General features: G+C 43.2%; 1 protein-coding gene across 4 annotated transcripts in view; it reads left to right on the top strand.

The window, feature by feature from the left end:
• The window catches only part of Rbfox1 (RNA binding fox-1 homolog 1), a 1,859,632-nt gene that overhangs the window by 1,018,036 nt on the left and 818,527 nt on the right, over positions 1–23,069 (top strand). The gene's annotated exons all lie outside the window — the stretch shown is intronic.

Below are 23,069 nucleotides of genomic sequence, written 5' to 3'. Positions count from 1 at the left end.
TCAACTGGGATTACAGATCTGCCCCATCTCACCTGATGCCTGGGTGTGGTTTTTTTTTCTTTTTTCTTTTTTTATATTTCTCTGAATTTCTTTTTTTGAATTAATTTTATTGGTACATTGAAGGTATACAATATGACATTCATTATCGGAAATTTGCACCTTAACATAATTCATTGTGGTTCTTATTTTTTCCCCATTCCCCTGCCCTCCCTTCAACCCCTCCACCCCTCCCTAGCTACAAAGACTTTATTTCCATTTTTTTCTTTGTCTCATATTAATGCCATTCCCTTCTTTCTTTTCCCCTACCCCACCCACTTCCCCTTTCCCTTTGCACCTTTTCTTCCTATTTCCATGGTCTGTTACCCCTCTTGGTCCTTACTTGCACTTACAGTTTCTCACACTACAGCTGCTATTCGGTATTTACACACATGACCTATTTATTTCCTGACTCCCCGGGCGTCCTCTTCCTTCTGCTGACTAATCACACAGCCTGGGACCCCTTCGCCATAGCATGGCGGCCAGTTGGGTCTCAGATGGTCAGAAGGCACTTGGGTTTCAAGATGTCTGTCGAGGAGCCACAGACTGAATGACAGGGATGAATAAGGAGCAGGTGTGGACGGCGGTGCAGTCTGGCCCGGGAGGTGGGAGGGTTTGGCCAAGGCTCTGCTGACCCTGGGGAGCTCCACAGTAAATAGTCCCCTTTGCCTGCGATCACTGGGCCTCATTTCCCCCTGGGTTCAGGATGCCCCGGGAAGGGTATGGATTTAAGCAAGAATGCTAGTAGCCGAGCCACATGCTGAAGGAGCAGATGCTGGCTGCACCCTGACCTCCTTCCCCACAGCGAGTTCTTCCCAGCGCGAATGTCTGATGTCCTGTCTCCATTCTGCCGTACACTGTGAGCTGCAGAAGTGGGACGATGTCTTCACTCTATTCCTAAAAGGCTTTTGTGGGGACTAAACAAGGTCTCGCCTTTAAGCTGCTCAGCCCAGTGACTACAGAGAATGATTGCTTCATTTGTAAAAAGCTATACAGCAGAAACTGTTCTGTGTGGTTTTTAAGCCTTGAAAAATTGTAAAATTATCATTGTTGTAGTAAAATACACATAACATAAAATTTTCATTTTAACCATTTTTCTCTGTTATGGAGGATATTCACGGTGCTGGGCAACCATCTACAGAACATTTTTACCTTCCAAAACTGGAATTTTATATTATGTACCAACTTCTCATTTGCTTTTCTTACCACCTTCTGGAAACCACTGTTTGTGTGTGTGTGTGTGTGTGTGTGTGTGTGTGTGTGTGTGTGTGTGTGTGTGAATAATTTTGTTTTGGGGACTTCCTACTAGTGAGATGTTATTTGCTGGTTTGTATCCATCTAGTTTGTTTCACTTAGCGTAATGTCTTCAAGGTTCAGCTATATTGTGTCTTTCCCTAGTATTTATTTCACTTTCAAGGCTACATAATATTCCACTCTCTAAGTAGACCACAATTTATTTTTCTATTCATTTGATGATAAATGCTTGGTTTATTTTCAGCTTCTGGCTCCTGTGAGTGTTGATGTACAGCAGATAAGGTTATTAATTTAATTTTATGGATTCAAAAATATAGCTCTAGCAATGAACAAGCAAGATCCGCAATGAAATACACATTCATCCAACCCTGAGTTCTGACTCCTGAGTGTTTTCCTTGTCGCTTCCATTTCTGATAAATGCGGCCAGCACTCTGTATCTTGTCTCTGCACTCACACCCAGTCTTTCGCATCATTATCATACACAGAGAGGCCTGGGTCCTGTCACACAGCCGCACACACACCTGCAAAGGAATTTATTCAGATCTCATTTGCTTACCTCTGATTTGCACTTTCTCTGTCTCTCTCCTCTCCCTCTTGGCCTTTACCTTTATCTCGTTCTTTCTGGTGCTCTAGCTTTCCAAGTTGAGGGAATTTGTCATGCCAGGCACTCTCCTTTCTGACTTATTAATTTTTGTTTTCCCATGACTCTGTGGGGCTGGTGTTAATATTACCTTCCCCACACCGTGTGTGAGGAAATGAAGTCACACATAAACCTGCCAACTGCCTACGTTTCATGTACCTTCTAAGCGGTGGGAGTATGGACACAGCTCCAGCAGCCCAAGCTCCTTACAGGTATGTCCTGTGCCGCCTCTTAGATGGGCACAGATACTCTCAATATCACAGAACTAGGAGACCATCCTCCAGCAAACCCAGACACACAGCTGAGGCAGTGCTGTGCTGGGATTTGCTGCTCACTGTCTCTGCCCATTTGGCTGGAGCTGAGCCCAGGACTTCCTCTCCAGGGCAGGCTGAGCAGCGCACCTGGAGGCCGTTGAGGGTACCTTGATGTTTCACACCCCTCCCGCTGGAAGCTGCTGGAGGCAGGCATGCCAGGCCATTTATAATATGGCTGCTTTCCCTTTCCCCTAGCTGGAACCAAGAGGGGAGAGTGGAGACATAGAGAGGCGGGAGAGGAGAAGGGGAGAGACAGAGAGTGTCCCAGAGAGAGTGTCAGAGAGAGACAGAGGCAGTGTCATTAACCGTTACTGAGACGGGGGAGGGAGAGAGAGAGAAGGAGAGAGAGAGAGTGAGAGAGAGCCTACTGACTTTGTATTTATCCCAAATCCATATATTATTTTGGAACATTCAGTATTGCAGAAACACACGAAGAGATAAATCACTCTTTTTGCCATCTGGTCTCTGAGAACCTTCCCAAGAACTGTAGCTTCATTTAATTTGCTGTGTTCCTTTCTCAACCTCTTTGTGCTTTCCATCATCTTTTCTTGGCTGCGTTTTTGGGTTTGTTTTGCCTTCAGTTTCTTGCTCCTTTAGCTGTTTCTGGGTTTCAGTTTTTAAAAAGTAATACCAGCTTTCATGCCTCTGAGTTGTGCCAAATTCTTTCTTTGGCATGGTCCTAACTCATGGCTATTTTTTAACCGTCATCTGGTGTCTTGGAGAGATCTGTAGATGTTTTTAATGCCCCAGCCAGATGCACCAATGAGCTTGATAGTCAGTAATGAGGCAGCTCCAGGACCCTGTGGTCCTAGAGTTTTTTGGCAGTGCCTTTGTGGCAAATGTTTCATTGAGATGAGCGCAGAGTGCCAAGGTCTGGGATGGCTGTGTGGTTCCAAGGTCCTTTTAAATGAACAAATGGGTTGGCTCTCATCTGGTGTGGCTGCAGCTCCAAGAAGGTAGCTCAGCACTCACTAGGCAAAGGTTCCTCACTGTTGGAGTGGGAGGTTACAAGATCTGTGAAAGAAGAGGGTTAGATTGATGCAAGTCACAGTGGATTGAGTCACGCAGCAGTATTGTATTAGTTTCCACTGTTGAAACAGAATAACGAACATAAAGAACTTAAGGAAAGTTTTATTTTGATTCTCAGTATTGAAGGTTTCAGTCTATGGTTGGCTGGTTCGAAGGCAAAAACATCACAGTAGAAAGGTGTGGAGAGAAAAGCTGCTCAGTTCATGGCGATTGGGAAGGTTTATCGCTGCAGTGGCTGAGTTCCTGCAGTGCTTGTCATGATGCAAATGCGGGTGATGCTGAATCCTTTTTGCCTGCTCTCCTGGGATACGCGAGACCTGAAGGCCTCTTCTTGGATTCACAGCCACAGCCGATTTCCTTGGCTCCTGAAATCCATATTTGGAGATAGGACAACTTGAAACAAGAAGAATAAAAAGTAAATCACATTTACAAGCAGAAAAATCAAGTCCTCGGAACTCAGTTATTAATGTGTGGAACTGTTATGTAATGGAGCGGCCCGATAAACAGGTGTCTCTTGAGGAATAATCAAAGCTTAATTTGGCATGATAATTAGGAACCTCCCCTCAGCTTTGTATGGAACCCTAGAAGATGGCCTGATGGCTGGTAATGAGGCACGATCACTTACTTTGCAGCTGTATTAATTGTGTTTTTCTGTGCACAGGGATTTAACAGATTTACCTGTTTCTAGATGCTGGGAGGTGCCACTGGTCTAATAGAGTTGTACTTGTTTTCGGGTCTTGCCAACTCTGGCCTTTCAGAAGGACAGTACTGTGAGACTTTTGAGACTTCATTACTTGGCCAAGTTGCTCTAATGGCTACAGCTGCAGTGTTTCTCCCTCCCTCTCTTTTTAATAGAACATGTGGCAGAGTTCCAGTCTTATACAACATATGGCCAGAGTTGACATGTTCTAAGGAATAGCAGGAAATGGTCCTGTTTATGGTATGTGTAATAATGGGTGACCACAGTCACCTGGCTGAGGTGTCTGTCTCTTCCATGTGTCCCAGGGCCCTCGGGTTTATGGCATAAAATGCTAGATGTCTGTGCAAACTGTACGGCCACAGAAAATGAAAGCTGGAAAATTACCCAGGTGTGCCATTCGTACTGAAAAATACAGGAAAGCAAGAGAAGAAATAAAGAAAAAGTCACCTCTAATCATCTTTCAGATAGCGGGATAGCCATTAGCAACATTTTGTTATGATTCTATTCTTACACATGGACACATGCACAGGCTTCTTCCCACAGATAACTGTTAATGTAGATGTGGTTTCTGTTTGCACAATTCCTATTATAGTGCGCATTGTGTTGTGGTAACATGTTGTTTGATCTTAGCAGCAGACTTTGAAACATATCCACACTAGCTCTTCCTAAACTATCCTTCTCCAAAATTTGGAAGGTGCCCATCTGTGCTCTGTAAATTAATCTGAGACAATAGGCACTTACTTTCTCATGGTGTTTTTCCCTCGTGTGTTGGTAACACACAGTGACCCATTTATGCTTTGAAGTCCTTGTTTAACTGTTAAAAACGCAATTTAAGAAAATCACTTTACCAGCCCCGAAACCATTTTTCTTAAGCAACACTTGAGAATATGCCACTGAACATTTTGATGCCTCATCATTTGTGTTCCGCTTTATTTTGTTGTGCTCTTATAAACATCACTGCAGTGACCATCCTTGAACATATATCTTGGGTGATCCAGGATTCCCGAGAATCAACCCCTACAGGAATCAAAGGCCAGCCCTGTTTGAACCTTGGGTCCACTTTTGTGAAGAGTCCTCTGCAGGAAGGCCATGCACCTTTGCAAACCAATAGGCACAGGGAAGACAGCCCTACATGCTGCTCAGAAGTACATTTTTAATTCCAGATTCTGCAAATTTAGTGGTGATGTAGGAGACTGGAGGAAAAAGTTTATTAAATTCTTATTTATGTATTCAATTTGCATCAGCTCTTTCTTTCCTAGGCTGAAGGTACCACTTGGAAAACATTAAACTTGTAACTCTTGGCTGTGTTCTTCTGAGGGAGCAGGGCAGGGTGAGACTCAAGAGACAGAGGTGGGTAGGCAGCGAGGGACATCAGGAGACAGATGCTCTGCACTGTGGAATCCAGGAGTAATGGTCCTCTTCAGAAGTTCGGCATCTGTGAGTTACTATCTCAGGTCTCCTGACCCAGAAGGAAGGCCCTTTACATCCCTGCCTTTAGTTCTTTCTTGCATGGGTTTCGGAAAAGCTGTAGTGAATCTGTTTGCTGGGTACAGATGCCTGGTAGAAGGGCAGGTGGCAAATTGGGACTGAACTCTTGTCTCCCTAAGCCCTCTGGCTTTGGTGTTATCTTCCCTAAAGGGTCACTCTTATCTGTTAGGCAAAAAAGTAATAGTGTGGGCTAGGTGAGACTTGGAATATCACACAAACACACACCTCTCTTCCAAGCCACCTTGAAATCACACTCTGTCTTTATTTTCCTTCCCTTTTCTTACAGAGGGAGTGAACTTCTTAAGCGATTTGGCATTACAGATACCTTTTTTTGTGAGAAATGTTCCATCAGCCTGCCGCTCCATGCGGGTCCTTTCAGGTCTCCTTAGCCTGTTCCTCCCACCCTGCACCCCTACGTTGGAAAGTTCCTCCCCAATATCATTTTCCCATGATTTAAGATTCTCTTAATTGCTGCACTGAAGGGAAGTAGAACACCTCTTAAGCCGACAGCTGAGTGATTTGCGATGACAATTTGGCCTCCGTGCTTTCACTTAATTTCCAATTAATCAAACATTCAATAAATCATTAGTATAATTACACCTGCTCTCTCCTTGCCCTGGCACATTAGCCCAGCCCAGGCAACCCCTCAGCTGGTGGTGGGGAAAGTGCCCATTTGTCTGTCCTGGCTGGGTGCACATCCTTGCTCTCCCTGAGCCTTGAGAAATGACGAGGAAGAATTGTAATTATTTCAGGCACCGCAAGTTTACTTGGTTTCCCTCCTCTCCGCTTCTCACTCTACTGCTTCCCCAACAATTTAAGCTAACAGTGTAGCGTAGCGTCCTAGTAGCAGTAGCTGGTTAATTTCAGCAAGCTTTTTTTTTAATCATTTTTATTCCCCGACTGTGCCTCTTTTCTAATTACACCATCTCCCCAGGTGAGCGATAATTCCCTCATCACCATATATCTCAAGCACAGATTATTAAAATAATATAGCTTATGTCATATAAATGTAACAGAAAGTATCTTAAAGATGCTTTATTGAAAGCTGGTAAATTGGTTCAACAGATGAATGTTTTAAGGCCTATTTTTAAAAGGTTGCACAAGTATAAACCCACTGAATTACTGCAGCAGTTTCACACGAGCGGATGCAATTATTTTAAGCATCTAACTGTGCAAAAGACAGATCTGAAAGAGAAGGATCTAAATTCTCTGAGATTAATTAAAGGGTTTCATTTTGCTCTTGATTTAAAAATAAATTTCAAGCATGCATCACTTGTTATTCTCTTGAAGAATTTGCATTACCGAGTTTAAAAAAAAAAACCAAGAATGTTAAGCTTCATGAGTTTTTCATATAATATAGCTAGCAGCTTGTAAAAAGCAGGCTGACCTATTGTTGAACAGCATATTCTACTACGTACTTCTTTATACTTTTCCATTTGTGAAGGGTATTAATCTTAAAACTCATTTCCAATGTAAGATTGTGCATTTACATGCATCTCCCATAAGATTGCTCCTGATTCAATCTGTGCCCATTGATTTAATTTCTTTTACCTCTCAGAGCCAGTGGTGCTGAAGGGTTTATGGTAATTATGATGTGGGTTTCAGCGGAACAGTTCCCTAGTACCTTAAGTGTGAGTTTGATTCCCTGTAAACTCGACCAGCCCTGGAGAGAGTGCAGCAAATATCTGAGAGGCAGGGGGCTAGCAGGCCAGATCAGAATGCTAGGGGATTCACAGCCGAAGGCAAGCGGACGCTGGGGAGGGAATGGCCAGGGGCTACTGGCCAGATGGCTTGCTGCTCGAAGGGGGCCCTTTTAAGGTGAATCTCTTGACAGTTTTGTGAGTTGGCAGATGGTCTAGGCACCTGTGCTCCGTGTGAAATGAGACACAGGCAATCTACTGGTCTGAAATATGGTGCCTACCCTTGAGAGATGGTGGTACAGTATTGCAAGAAATTATTTGACTACGAGTGTGGCGAGAGGGAGGCAACCACAACACACATGGGTTTGGGGTTGGATGTGCTGGAGTTTGAATTTGAGCTTGGTGTCGCAGGGACTATGCAATTCTTACTTCTCAAAGCTGAATGCGAACTTATAACCGGAGTGTATCGCAGAATGGGCTGGAGGGTGCATATTCAGTGTTAGTACTTCTTGGAGTTGTATTTTCTTAAAAAAAATATTGATATTAGTACAGGCTTGGGCTGCATAATAATTACATTCATTTGGGGGAGTTGGTACATGTACACGACCTATCTTCATTTGTACTTTTTAAAAATGAAAGGTACCAGGGAAGGCACATGCCTATAATTCTAGCACTCTGGGATGCTGAGCCAACTACATCGGAGTTCAGTCCCATCTACTTGACGGACTAAGTGATGTCCTGTCTCAAAGTAGGAGAGAGGGGGATATAGCTCACCCGGGCCCTGTGATCAATCCCTGCTACCAAAGATAGGGAAAGAAAATAGGCACAATGAATCTGAATGATATGTTTCATTTAACCTGATATAAGTATTGTCACCTTAGCATGTCATCAATATGAAAATTAAGGAGATAGTTTTCATTCTTCTTCCCTCTTAACTCTTTTTTTTTAATAGTCATCCTATATGTCATACTTATAATGCTTCCCTCTTTGGACAAGGCTTGTTCTGAGGGTTCTCAGTCCTCATGTGGGATGATGAGAGTCTAGGTTAGCCTCTCAGTGGTGATGAAAGAAGTCAGATTCACATTAGTGTCCACAGAAAAACAGGATTTGTTTACAGTATGGCCAGGGCCAGGTACCCAGACAGTGCAGTCAGAATATTCCCCTTGTCTATACTCTGGTTGCTCTTACATGGTGCATCAGAGTATAGGAATATGGCCCTTGGCAACCCCAAGTGTGTATGACTGTATCAGCTTTCCCTTGGCAGGGACATGGTACCGATACCTGCAACTTAAAGGAGAAGAGGTTAATTTTGTCTCACAGTTTCCATGGGGTGGAGCCCATGGTTGACTGACTCCAAGGCAGAAATGACAGGGTGGGAGAGCACGTTGGAGGAAAGCAGCTCACATCATGGAAGCCAGGGTGCAAAGAGAAAGAGGGAGACTTGGAGGGAGCTTTATCTTCTCAAGGAAAGGTCTCAGAGACACAGCTCTTCCTATCAGACCCCGTCTCCTAACAGCACATTCAACTATGTACTTGTCAATGGATTAATGAACACAGGAGTATAGCACCCCTGTGAGCCAGTCATCCTCCCAAATCCTCACATCTGAATGCAAGACACTGTGGTGGTGGGGATTCCAGGTTTAAACCATAACAGTAACCCTGAAGTTTGCATCCCATGGGGATGAGAGATCATTCTTCTGCTTAATTCTAGCAGAAGTTGAAATGTCAGTTATCAAGAAGACTCCTTCCAGAAAGAGGGATCAGGAAACCAAGGCTGTGTCCGTCCTGGGTACAAAGAATGGACAACGTCATCTCCCAAATGGAGCAATAGGGGCAGAAAAACTGCACATTTCCCCTCAAAGGAGATGCTAAGATGTGCTTTAAAGACCCCAGAAAATATTTCCCTGGTCAAAACTTTAGAGTCACTTTAGATGACTCTAAAGAGACACTTTAGGTGTCTATTTCTTATATACAGATGTATGATGGAGTTCTGTTCTGATAAAGCCTCATAGTCTTGACAATATCATCAGGCAATAGTGGATTTAATGTACGTAACTTATGAAACATGGTAGCTTTGACTCATACTAAAAGTTATCAGAGCACTTAGAATACCCACAGTTTGGCAAAATTATCTAATTCAAGGCTTATTGCATACTGAAGTACTGACCTTAGCTGGTTAGGATCTGTGGTTTGCTGACACTTCCCTCAGCATTGGGAAAGAACATCATCCCGTGTATTGTTAGCCAGCAAAAGATCCCAATTCAAAATTGGAAGCACAGTTTCTAAAGAAATGCATATTATTTTTATACCAAGTCAAAAATTATAAATGAGACCTCTCTAAGGTGAAGAATATCTATACTGTGCGTCTAATCTCCACCCTGTGAAGTCTTTTGGCTTCCAAATCTATCCAGAAATATACTACTTCCCTCCAGAGCAGCCATCACTATCCTTGTCTATACTCATATCTTCCCTGGATTTCTGCAATCCTCCTCCTAACTCTGCTTTGGGTGCTGCCCCTCTCAAACCTGTGTGTGGCTTCCTCTTCCCCATGGTTTCTAACTCCATGAGAATAAAGGCCACAGTCCTTGCAATTTCCCGAAAAGTCCCCACACTCTTCACATTACTGACTTTCTCATCTAGTCACTTGTTACTTTCTCCTCACTGACTCCACACAGCCTCACAATTCTTCCTGTCCTGTTCCATACTTGGGCCTTCACCAAGATGTTTGTCTGTTCCTTGCTAGACCAGCCTTCCCTCACTGTCCTGTGGTTTTACTTCTCAGACTTTTCTATCTATAATTAAATACAAAATCTTCAGTGAGGTTTGTTCTATGGAAAACTACATTCTTATCTATTTCTCACTTCTCACTCTTGCATTTTAGCTGGTATTTTGCATCATATAGCAATATGCATTTTAGTGATTTTGTGTGCACTGCCCCCCAACCCAAATTAGTCCCTTTCTAATTTCCAGGACAAAATATCTGACACCTGCAACTTAAAGGGCATGAAATTTACCTTGGCTCATAGTTTCAGTGGGTTCAGTCCATCACTGGCTGGCTCCAAGGCATGGTGAAAAGGCATAAGCCAAGAATTCTCCTTAACCCATGGTAGCCAGGAAGCAGAGATAAGAGAGGAGCTGGGGCAAAGAATATACCTGTTATAGCTTTTGTTTAGATGTCCCGGCCAAACCCTTATGTGATCATAAGTGGGGATTTTTTTCTGGAATTGACTCAAGGTACAGTGCTAGGCTCAAAGGCACTAGGATTACGGGTTTGAGTGGTGCCCATCCTAAGTAGTCTGCATAAGATAAAAGGGTCACAAAGATACTGTTGAGGTCCCTTCTCTTGATGCTTTTGCTATCTTCCGCCCTCCAGGAAGTGCTGCCTCTCTCATGTGCCACCCTTCCTTGAAGCCTTAATGATGGATGGAAACCTCTATGATCTGTAGGCCAAATAAACTTTTCTCCTTTAGCTTCATGTGTCAGATATTTTGTCTCGGCAATGAGAAACGTATGTGAGACAACACCCTTCTAGGTGATTCCCTACCTGCAAAGAGGCCCCTCTTCCTAACCACAAATTCAGCCATGAACTCATTAATGGATTAATCCACTGGTGAGAGTATAGCATTCCCTATGATCTAATCCCCTTCTGAAAGTCCCACCTCTGAAGACACAGGTATTTTGGGAGACTTTTAAGATTTATAATATCCCCTATGTACACACACTAGTTTGTAAGCTCCTCGGGGGTAGATATGTCTGTCTGTATGTTATTGCTCCTTTACCTACAGTGGGCTTGTTAGAGATGCTTGACCAACTTTTGCAAAAGGAAAAAGACGATGGGACCGAGAAGCCGGATGAATCACATCTCTCATCATCTCTTACCAGTAGAGGCTGTTCTTCGCACAGAGAAGGGGGAAACAAATTTGGGCTCTGCTGCAGACCTTCCAGTTTCAAGGCCATTGGTCTGCAGGAGGCGGAAGTCTCCTGGAGTCTGCCAAGCACTCACTTTGCCTGCTCTGCCTGCTGCCACACTGTTGAAATGGTGCATCTCTCCAGGGACTGGACCAGGTACTCCACCTCATCCCTGAGCTACAGCAGTGGGGCTTTGAGTTTTCCTGTGTACCCTCCTTACCTTCTTACTCATTCCTCACTGATTCACTTCCTGCCTTCTTGGTAGGGGTTGTGATCCACTCGGTCACCAGCAGGGTGATCTTCCAAAACTCAAGCCTCGGCCCATTGCCGTCTATGGCAGGATACTATACCTCCTCATTCATTCCTGCAGTCAAGTATTCTGAACATGTTCGTTGAGGCCCTTCCATGGGCTGGGTGCTCTGATGGATGACACAGTAGGATGTGTCCTAAGGGTCTTTCAAGATATGTCCAATTCCCTCACTTTTAAAGATGTGTCCCTCCTTTACCAGCCAGCTGGATAACATGAATTTCACTCACTCCCCAGTCTTCTCTCTAGTTTATAATCTTCCTCAGCCAGAGTATCTCGGGGGTATCTTTCTCATGTGCTACTCTGATCACACGCACACATATATAATATTTGTATATTATATATGTATATTATATATATATTTGTGGAGTCCACTGTGATAATTTTTTTACATGTATGTGTCAGGTAATGGTGAAATCAAGGTGATTAATATTTCCCTGTCCTTAAATAGTTATCCCCTCTCTGAGTTGGGAACTTTTGAAATCATCCATTCTGGTTCTTTATAAAATGCATAAAATGTGATTGCAAACTGTAACTACTGTGCTATAGATCGCTAAAATATATTCCTCCCATCCAGCTCTTCTTTGTTACCTATTTTTCTTGTCTATCCTCAGTCGAAACCTTTCCCCTGATCTACTCTCCAGTTCCTAATGACCGCATTCTATTCTCCACTTCCATGAAATAAACTTTTTATGCTCCTTCATATGAGTGAGAATGTGGAGTATTTGTCTGTCTGTGCCTAGTTTGCTGCACATACCATACTCACTCCCTGTTGCAATTTACCCGCCTATTGCTCATGGGGTAAAGTCCCAGAGGCTCACAAGAGCCTTTAGGACCTGGCTCCTGCTCACCTCCACACCCCTACCTCTCAAGCCACCTTTTCACTTCTAGGCTCCTGCTTGGGATTTCTTGACCTCAGCACTGTGTGGCCTCACCCTGTATCGTGGGACAGGCCAGGGTTTGGTAGGATGTTCGGGAGCACCCCGCACACCTGCCCACGGGATGCCACGAGTGCCTGGGTCCTGACACATATGGAGAATGTGGCTTCATCCTTGAGAGACTGCACTGGAGCTCGTGGTGGCTCCCTGACTAAAGTGTCCACCCTGGAAATGGGATGCTGAGAGAGGAGACACAGATCAGAGCTGAGAAATCTCAGCATCCTTGCAGAGCTGGGGCTAAGCCTTGAAGATGGACGAGGTGATCGGGGGAGGTAGAAGCTCAGGAGAAGAGGTAATTTGGAAAATAATGTGTTCCAGATTCACTTTTCTCCTTCTACTAAAGTCTTTGTGCAGCCGGCAGCAGGGAACGGTGAACACAGTACAGACAGCCACTTGGGATGAAGTGCAGTGTTTCCAAATAAAGACTTTTAACAACCACTTCATGCTCAGGATGAATTTAAGGAGCTAAACCTTATCACTCACACACACAGACCAAGGGAACTTTCCCTGAGGCAATGCCGGAGAAAGTTTTAAACTTTTTTTTTTTAAACCCTGTTCGATTGAATTACCTTCAAAAGTGCTGTAGAGTGTGGGCCCAGAGTGCGGAGGGACAGATGGGGTTAGTGATTTTGAACGCTACAGCTTTATCTCACTGTATTATAAATATGGGATGCCATTGAATGTAGCAAGCCATCACGTTAATAAACAAATGATTGCCAAGTTTGTAATTGGTGAGGAAGGAGGTTATAATCTATAAGGAGCTTTGTGTCCCGGCCAATTTACTCTCCAGCAGAACTTCATTGCCTCTGTCGCTGAAAACTCCCGAGGAGCCTTGAGGGCTAAAGACCCAGATTGGCCAGGCTTGTTTTCTCTAGTGACCTCTTTCTGGCTTCTCCTCCTACTCAGATAAAGACACGTGGAAAACCTATTTCTTTAAGATGCAGCTGCTCACCTGGCCCAGTAATGCCTGGTTTGTGGTTTGTGGGTGGTTTTTATCCTGAGAGTTGGAGAGAAGAGAATTATGTGGCAGGATCCATTTTAAATCCTTGTCAGCTGCACAGAATCGGGAAATAAAAAGGAATGGTTTATGAGGCCATTAACCAGTGCCGTCTGGGTTTCTTAGAGTGTGGAGGCCCTTTGGGATCAAGGTTCTGCCTGCTAGTGCAGCATCCTTTGTCCCTGCTCCCCCTTCCGTGGGATAACCGTGAGTGCTGAACTACTCCGCAGTTGGGCAAGTGCAAGGCCCAGGTCTAGGGCACCGTGAACTTCACAGCCTGCACACAGGCAGCCCCTGCTGTCCAGCAGCTCATCCCACTGAGCTGCCTGGGGCACTCTGGGTGAGAACAGGAGCTTTTGAAAGTGGACTGGCCTGAGGCAAATCCCTCAACAAAAACAGTGACTTCTTCATTTCCAAACGGAAGTTAAAAGTCATATATATTCCTCACAGCATTGTCCTTAGGAAGGTGCGACACATTGCTTGCTGTTGTGCATCTTTACATTGGCTTACATGCTCTTTCCCAACCCCTCTTCGGTTTTCAGATTCGCCTTAGATACTGTGTCTATGTCTAGATATTTTCCAAGATCACCTCCTTCTGCTCTCTCTTGTTTGCTACCTTTAAATCTATAGGCATAGATGTATATGCATGCAACAAAAAGATTGGAGGTGCCATTTGCAAGCCGGAGAATTCTGTTTTTATTTTGTGTTCTGTTCTGTTTTATTTAGTTTGACTGCATTTCCCATATGTTCCAGGCAACTCTTGTCACATGCCCATTTCTGCAGCTAAAATTTGTTTGTTTACTCTCTGGCCTACTGGCTTAAGTGTTAGTCTTCCATCTTTTGGGATGGGATCATCACAGAATCTTCGAGCATCTGTTGCCCTCCTGCTCTTACAGATAGGATCAAGGCCTCTGTCTGACTCCAGGTGTTGGTTTGTGACTTCCCCGGTCTAATCAGCATTTTTCAGTGTTCTGGCCATGGTAATTGGCTGCCAATGGGCCTGTGACCCAGGTATGCTTTGTGAGAATTGTCCTTGGAAGGAACTCTGTTTCCTGGTGCTATATAGCTTATAGGATATACACCAGAGCAGCTGTGGCCACATTGTCATAACGTGCTGGATATTATAGACTGAATGTCCTTCTGTCCCTATGTTAAAATCCCAACACCCACCAGTATAATGACTTAGGAAGCAAAGCCTTTGTTAGATGAACATATCATAAGGCTGAGGCCTCATGATTGGGATTAGTGTCCTTCTAAGTAAAGACAGGAGAGATCACCCATAGTCTTCCATTTTGGGATGGGATCATCACAGAATCTTCGAGCATCTGTTGCCCTCCTGCTCTTACAGATAGGATCAAGGCCTCTGTCTGACTCCAGGTGTTGGTTTGTGACTTCCCCGGTCTAATCAGCATTTTTCAGTGTTCTGGCCATGGTAATTGGCTGCCAATGGGCCTGTGACCCAGGTATGCTTTGTGAGAATTGTCCTTGGAAGGAACTCTGTTTCCTGGTGCTATATAGCTTATAGGATATACACCAGAGCAGCTGTGGCCACATTGTCATAACGTGCTGGATATTATAGACTGAATGTCCTTCTGTCCCTATGTTAAAATCCCAACACCCACCAGTATAATGACTTAGGAAGCAAAGCCTTTGTTAGATGAACATATCATAAGGCTGAGGCCTCATGATTGGGATTAGTGTCCTTCTAAGTAAAGACAGGAGAGATCACCCCCTTTTACTTTGCTCTCTACCATGAGAGGATACAGTGAGAAGCACCATCTCCCAGCCATATCACTAAATCTGCCAGCGCCTTGATCCTGGAGTTCCAGCCTCTAGAACTGTGAGAAATAAATGTTAGTTGTTTAAGCCTCCTCAGCAGACTGAACTGACAGTGGGGAAAGCCAGTCTGAACATGAAGCAAATGCTTAAGTGGTGTCCTTTTCTGTCATCATTGGATTGTCAGCTTTTGTATTTCGAACACTTGAGCCTTGTGATAAATCAACCTGCCCCCTCTGTGCGTAAATTAGTCAGAACTGTACTACCAAACGGTGTCTTTTCCTGCAGTCTATTCTACTACAGCACAAGAAACTTGAGAGTAGGAAGGTGTATCTGCATAATGGTACTCATTATGTTAAATTAAAAAATGCTAAGAACTCAGAAGTTTGGACTCAGAGACTTAAAAACCAAAAATCATGAAAGTCAAGTGATGAATTAAGATAGCATGCGAGCCTGGGAAGCCTAAGTCATTTTTTTAAACCCTGATTTAAAGTGATTTTTAGATGTCATATCCTGGATCAACACTCTCTGTCCACTCAGCATCTTTGGAGCCGACAAGTGATAAAACAGTAGAAAGCGTCAGTCACATTTCTGGTTACTGATGCTGTTTGACCAGAGATGTGCTGTTCCTCTGTTGCTTGGGGTTTGTATGTAGACTAGACTTGTCGGGAGCACTGAGTTCTTTAGGACTGCAGTACTTATCTACAGGGAGTCTGAGGTTTTGGGCTCTGCCCAGAGGGTGTTAGAGGTACAGGTGTGAGGAGGGACATTTCCTTGCCTTTTGGAAACAGTGTCTATTTCTCACAAAGCTGGTGGGTGTTTTCCATGGAGGGCCTGATCACTAAGTTATTTTCAAAGATGCCCTCATCTTTTGCTTCCATTATATCATGAGTACAAAGTTATAACAGAGAATAAGAGCTGGCACTGTTTACTTGTTGGTCTTTTAGTTGTGGCAGTGGTCCCAGTGCTTTAGGAGGAGTACTTATGGTACTGATCTGTCCTGGTCCTTGTGACATGTTTGTTCTACTGGAAGACATGGATTGGGAGCCAGTGAATGAACATTATAATTATACATTTTGGTGAGCAATGTAAAGGCATACATAGTGTGCTAAAAGAGTGATTAGTGGTGGTAATAAGAGAGGCTCATCTTTAGAACTGTGAGCACCAAAGTGAAGTCATCTTATCTGAGTGTGGACTTACAGGTTGAGGAGGATCCAGCCAAAGTTAATCCAAGAAAGGTTGTTCTAGGCAGGAGAATGGCAAGGCCAAAAGACCCAAGTTGGAAGGAGCCTGAACAAAAGTAATAATGGAGAAGAGTAGGCAAGAAGGGCTAGGCCTTGAATGCAGGTCAGGTTATGCGGAGACTTTTAAAAAATGTGGAATACTTGGGTGCCATCTATGAATGTGTTATCTCGTTTACCCTTCATGTCGGTGATAAGTGCTTGGAAAGGGTTAAGAATGTTACGGAAATAGTACCATAAGTGAATGGCACAGCCAGCATCCATTGGTTCAAGATTCATTCCCTTTCCTAGATAGAATGCTAGCACGACATCAGTTGGCTTCTGCACCCCAAATGCATACAGTGGAAGATGGGGAATCCTGATGTCGACTTCGTATCCATGCCCATATCGTGAGGTTTAAAATCAAGTCATGAATGGAGCTGTTTTGGCCTAGGGCCAAGGAGAGACAAAGTACAATAAACAATGTGATACTTTCTCAGTCAGCCTCCCTACCTTCACTTTCCATAACTTGTTTTCGAATTCGTTGTAAAGAGTCACAAATAATGTAAATGCCATCATCTTGACTCTTTTCAAATATTCAGTAGTGTTGAATGCAGTTACATCTTTTGCAAGCGTTCTCACAATGTTTTCATCTTGCAAAACTGAAGCTTCATATTCATTAAACAACCCCCTGTTGTCTCTCTCCAGCTTCTGGCTGCCACCATTCTGCTTTCTGTCTCTGTGAGTTTTGTCTACTCCAGATGCCTCTCGGAAGCATCATAGCATCATTGTCCTTGTGTGAGAAGATATTTTTCACCTAGTGTCTTCATTGCTCCTTCCTGTTCTGGCCTATGTCAGAATCCCCTTCCTTCTTTAAACTTCATGCTATGACGTTGGATTTATCCATTTGCGGGCAATTGGATTGCTTCAGTATTTTGACTGTTGTTAGTAATGCTGCTATAAAAGTATAGGTACAAACATCTCTGACATATCTGGGGATACAAATTGCTTTTAACTCTTGTAGGTATATCAGAGCAGCCAAATTTCTACAATCGTATGATCATTCTATTTCTGATTGTTCGAGGAGTCCCCATTCCACGTTCGACACAGGCTTTGCCATTTTCCATTCTCACCCCCAGCATGTCAAGGTTCCCAGCCAGGCCAGCGTTTGCTCTTCTCTGCCTGGGTTTGTTTGTCCTGATGCTAGCCGCCATCAAGAGTGTGAGGAGATTACTTTCTCTAACCTAGGCTGGCTCTGTGGGAAGAATGCTACTTGTTAAATATCTGTAAGTCCCGCTCTCTGTCAGTCCTGTGACTGTCACCTATGCCATTGAAAAACTCTTTACCCTTTAGGTAAACACATGCCATTTTGCCCTGAGCAGTAAGATGGATGTGCTCATTCCCATAGCTGGGTAATGTTGACAGGAATCTACAGATTTATTTAGGATAATTAAGGGGTCCTCAAGTTTCTGTCTTATGCACTTGAAAGTATCCAACTGTACCCATTTAAATGTGACTAAAATACTGCTTCTCACTCCTACTTGCACAAGCCATAATTAAATGATTTGTAGAAGCAGCCTGAATTAAAGGCCCTGTTCATCAATAGTACATGAATTACGTAGGCATATCTTCATTTTTACATTATTTATCTCGAAGGCCAGATGGGTACAATATTGGCTGCAATATTTATCAGTAAGAAATCCAAATGTAGCTGGGGCACACTGACATCTGTGCCCGGCTTGACCACCCGTGAGGTGCAGGGAATATTTGTGGTCGGGGACAAGGGGCCCTGTGCTTCCCAGCAGTTCAGTAGTGATGCAAGTTTTGGTGCCTGGTACTTGATTAGTCACAGCCTGACTAGCTCCCTTGAGAGTGCAGAAGAAAGGGCCTGAGGAATGCCAGGGATTTAGGGGTGGGGGAAATGCCTTCTGCGTAGTGATGTGGATACCAATCTTTTCCCTGTAGACTGATTTTGCTTTTCCATGCTCATGCAAGGTTTAACAATAATAGCAACGAGGAATACTAGGAAGGTGGCATAATGCAATAGATGAAAGTGTGGACATAGATGATAACTCTCCCACCAAGTGCCAGCTGACTTTGGATGACCAAATTCTTCAAGCTTCTCACCTGGACAGTGGTGTAACATAGATACCTACTGTACCTTAGTGGTTAGGAGAGCTAACAGAGCCTGTCCATGTTATAGAATGGAGCATATAATGATAGATAAAAAGGGAAAGATTCAGAGGTGCCTCTGTCATGTGATTTCATATATATATGTGTATATATCCAAAATATATGTAAGTAGGTCCTATTTGGGTAGAACAAAACAATTCTAGATTGTAATTGTTGTGATTTGAATAATATTTCTTGGAGGTTTTACACACAAAACTGTAGCTGATTTCCTCTGAGGAATGTGATAGTGGTAAAAAGATATCTTGAATATCGTCTTATCCTGTATCTTTATTTTATTATATGCATATATTAATAGTTTTGAGGGAAAAACTTCAAAACAAAGAATGACACTCAGGCTACCTCTGATTCTTATGATGACATGAGTTAGGATGGTGCCTAGTAGAGAGCCTAACCCAGACCCTTGGTTTTCCAAATGTGTCCCTTAGGCTTGAGCTCTGTGTTCTAAGTTTCCTTCTCCGTTTATGATGTGTGGGGAGAATGACTCTTGGGGGATACACCTTTGCCCTTCTCCGAAAGCATGCAAGGGATCCGCTGAAGAATAGGGAGAAGCAAGCATTTGGATCCTCTGAGGTCCCTCCCTCCAATGCCTGTGCTGGAACATCACTCCCAGTGTCAGAGGCCTTGGGAGCCTTCATGAATGTCATCAGTGCTGTTGCAGGAGAGGCCCACTAGAGCTCCCTTGCTCTTCTCTTCCCTTGAGGACACAGCAAGATATGGGGCTTCTGTGAATCAGGGAGCACGCCCTGGCCAGACACTGAATCTGCCAATGCCTTGTTCATGAATTTCCCAACCTCCCAAACTGTAAGGAAAAAAATGTTATAAGCTCCAGTCTACAGCTCTTTTCTTTCCCTTTTTTGAGAGATAGAGGGTATTCTTGTGTAGTTTAAGCTGCCCTTGACTTCTGATTCTCCCGCCTCAGTCTCCTGAGTGCAGGGATAACAGCCTTGCACCGCTGTGTCCAGATTCTACGGTGTGGTGAAAACAGCGCGAATGGACTGAGGCTGCCTGAAAGTCAACGGTGAAGAGCTGGACTCGATCCTCAGTTCCGAAATTACCACTACAGTGCATTTCCTGTTGTTTTTCTTTTTTTTTCCCCCCCTATAAGTGTTGAAAATCCTATCGATTTAAGTCATTTTCCAGAGCAGCATATTCTCTCAAGCATCGGGCTGTACTACATGGTTTACTTTTTGCCAGCAGTGCTCCTCATTTGATTTATCAGAGATGATACTTGGTAATTCAGTTTGATATTGTTCCCTGTATCTGATGATAAACACTTGACGGAAAGCAGGAAATCTATTTTTCATATTAAATAATAACATTGGCCCTTTCATTACCCTTTCAGAATTGCAAATCAACCTTGCTCTCTCAGCAAAGAGAGAAGAACGGAGATTTGTTCAGCATTGACTCCTACGTAATTATGTTATTCAGTGTTAAAAATAATAGCACGTTGCTGCAAAGGACCAGGAGGGGGCAGTAATTTCCTTTTTTACTGTTATTAAAATCGGATCCTGAGATTCATGCATAGCAGTCTCACCGGTTTTCTCTAGAATATGTCCAGTATCTCCTCCTCCCTAGCAAGGGAAAATTTTGAGCTTTACTGTGACTGTAGTTTTATGTAATTCTCCCATTAGGTTTTAAGTAGTGCAGTTTGAAATTGCAACCTGTAAATGGGCAATAACCAATTTCGTACCTGCAAAAAATACAAAACAAAACAATGGCAAAAAAAAAAAAAACCCAAAACAAAACAAAACAAAAACCCCCAAACCCCTATTATTTTTTCCAGTTTGTAAATGTGGTGAAATCACGACTTGCCCTGAAGTCTGTCTCAGTTTTTTCCCGTTCCTAAGAACTTGAAAGTCACCAGATAAACTGAAATCAAAGTACAGAGTTTGGAGATGCTCCGGTGCTTGTCAAAAATGAGGACGCAAACGGATCCCTTCAATATATGCACTTTCTTTGTACTACTTTTCTACTTCACTGCACACCCAGTTTCAGATACGTGTGCATTCCGAGACAACATGCTTGTTGATATGGATTTGCACTGCAGCCTGCAGCCTGCAAGTCTGTCTTGCCTCTTCCTTGCTGTCTTCTTCTTATATGTCCATCTTTGAATACCACTAACTTATGTAATTGCTATGTTCCCTACCAGTGTGCCCAATATATCTGGATGCATTTGAGGAACACCAAGTTTTATCTGTGGGATGATTTGGGGGTGGCTTGGGAATTATTATTGGCTGTGGTGTAAATGGCTAGGAGTTGAAGGAGAGGATACTTAGAAGACACAACCAATGCCCCCTAATATCACAGCCTACCTCCTACCTGAGAAAATAGCTCTATGCAATGAAAATCTATAGAGTCTTCTAGGTATTTGGACTAAAAATGTGCATGTTCGTAAGTATATGAATTTGTACGTGTAGATGATAGGTGATAGATACATAGATTCTCATATGTCACAAGTCCACCGAAAGAACAGCTGAGACTCATTTTTCCACAAGTCTGACAACCCAAAACTATAGATTGGACATCTTTTGGTATTTCCGAAGGATACTGGAAAATACCTAAAGGATATTGTCTTAAGTATCTAAGTTCTCTGCACCCTACATTTTACAATTGTGCCTCCACCCCAACACACATTTTTCCGCTGCTTCTACCTACATGAGATGTAGCACAAGGCAAAAATTAGATTATGTACAAATTGCACACTGATTTATTAGCCAGAGCCAGAATTTAAATGAGGGACAGGGAAACAGTACAGACAGCTTTAGGGTTTTGTGTGTGTGTGTGTGTGTGTGTGTTTGTGTGTGTGTATATGTGTGTGTATGTGTCTGTGTCTGTCTGTCTGTCTGTGTGGTATTAGGGAATATACCCAGGGCCTTGTCACTGAGGTGTTCTCATCCATTTTTTAAAGTTTTTTTTTTTTTTGCAACTTGTCTTGCTAAATTACCTAGGCTGGGCTCAAACTTGTGATTCCTCTGCCTTAGTTTCCTAGACTGCTAGGCTTACAGGCATGCACCACCATCCCTGGCCAGGTTTGAGTGCAGTTGTGCTGCTGTACAAATTTTGGAAAGAATTTGGGGTTTGAGTACCCTCCTACCCATTTCTTGAAGGGATAAAAAGGAGTACCTCCATCTGTAGATGTGCCAGTGCATTTATCTGGGAGTTTGAAGGCAGGAGCTCTTCTGTGGACTACCTTGTTGAGCTGTGTACAGTTTGACCCTGATGGCTGCTTTACAAACACTCATGGTGTGTAATGTTTTCCAGGGCAATTAGCTTTGCTCCTCCATTCCTCCTCCTACGCTGTGTTAATGCAGTTATACCTACTGTATTCACCTGACTCTGTCTTGAAATTGAACATTGCCTTTGCAGATCCCACCTCCACCACTGATGCAGAAAAGCAGAAAATATCCTTGATGTCTTTCACTTCCTCATCTGTAAAACGAGGAGTTCATGATAGTTTCTCTCTCACAGGTTCCTCTGGAGACTTCAATGACTGCAAATTCTTTGTGGTCAGGATTTTGGCAGAGTTGCTGGCCACAGCGAACATTGAACAGTGTCTGATATTTATTATTATTTGGGTTGATTGTTCTGGTACCCTTTCCTTATGCTTCTTGGAAAATTCCCTGGAGCAATGCCCCATCTTACAGGCACCACATTATTTTCTGTGCACTTTCTGTGAGGACGCTATAGTGTTGTATTTAGGCCTCAAAGCAATTTTCAGCCTGCAAAAATACAAGGTTGCACTTTACACATCAAAGAGCTACAAACACAACTGAAGTACGTTTTGCTTCTGAGTACCCGGTGAGAGCCCGTGTCTTGTCCTTTGTCTCTTCTTACAGAGGCCATACTCACCCAGCCTGGCTGTAGGTGAGGTGTTTCATAACCTTGAAATCTGTTCATCACAGTGAAGTAATCCCTTTTATTGCATAATAGAAAGGGAAAACACAGCTGTTAATTCTTGATGCATCTGAAGTGGTGATGGGCAGTGAGCAGCTCTCTACCCCCACACAAAGCACAATTACCCAGTTAGGGAGGTGCTGCTTTCCAGCACTGCCTTCTATCCAGCTTCGCATGCCAGCTCATGTCGGATATCGATTCTGAATAATTCAAATAGCAATAAAATTGGGTTTCATGACAGTCAATCAGAGGCATTTTATATTTAATGCTCAATGGAAGAAACACAGTGTCTTCTTACCTTCTGAATTTCAAAGCCATTAAAGTAATTGTAGGTCATTAAGCTAAATTTGTCTGCATAATCGGTACAGTTAATCTAATTCATGTAGCATTCAAAAGTGTGAAGGGAAAAGAACTGATAAATGTTGAGTTACTAATATATATGTATACCTTATATGTATAGATATAGATAAATGTGTGTACGTACACATACATTAAGTCAAAGTGGTAGCACTTTGCCAGCATGCATTTCATTTAAGACAGTCAACAAATTGTATGGAAATAACAAATAATCCATTTGATCCTGTTTGTGTGATATTCCCAGTGGCCTCAGATTTGAGTGGCTTCTATTGAAATGGAAATACTAAACTAAGGTGCTTAATTTTTTATATGATTTTACTCATCTCTTCTTTCTAGTTCTCAGCCATTTTTGCACAATAGACTTAGTTGGGATATAT

Source organism: Fukomys damarensis, unplaced genomic scaffold, assembly GCF_012274545.1.
Source record: "Fukomys damarensis isolate Sample0158 unplaced genomic scaffold, DMR_v1.0_HiC HiC_scaffold_34, whole genome shotgun sequence".
Taxonomy (NCBI): Eukaryota; Metazoa; Chordata; class Mammalia; order Rodentia; family Bathyergidae; genus Fukomys; species Fukomys damarensis.
Note: the sequence above shows the minus strand (reverse complement) of the source record. Positions and strands in the feature narration are given on the sequence as shown.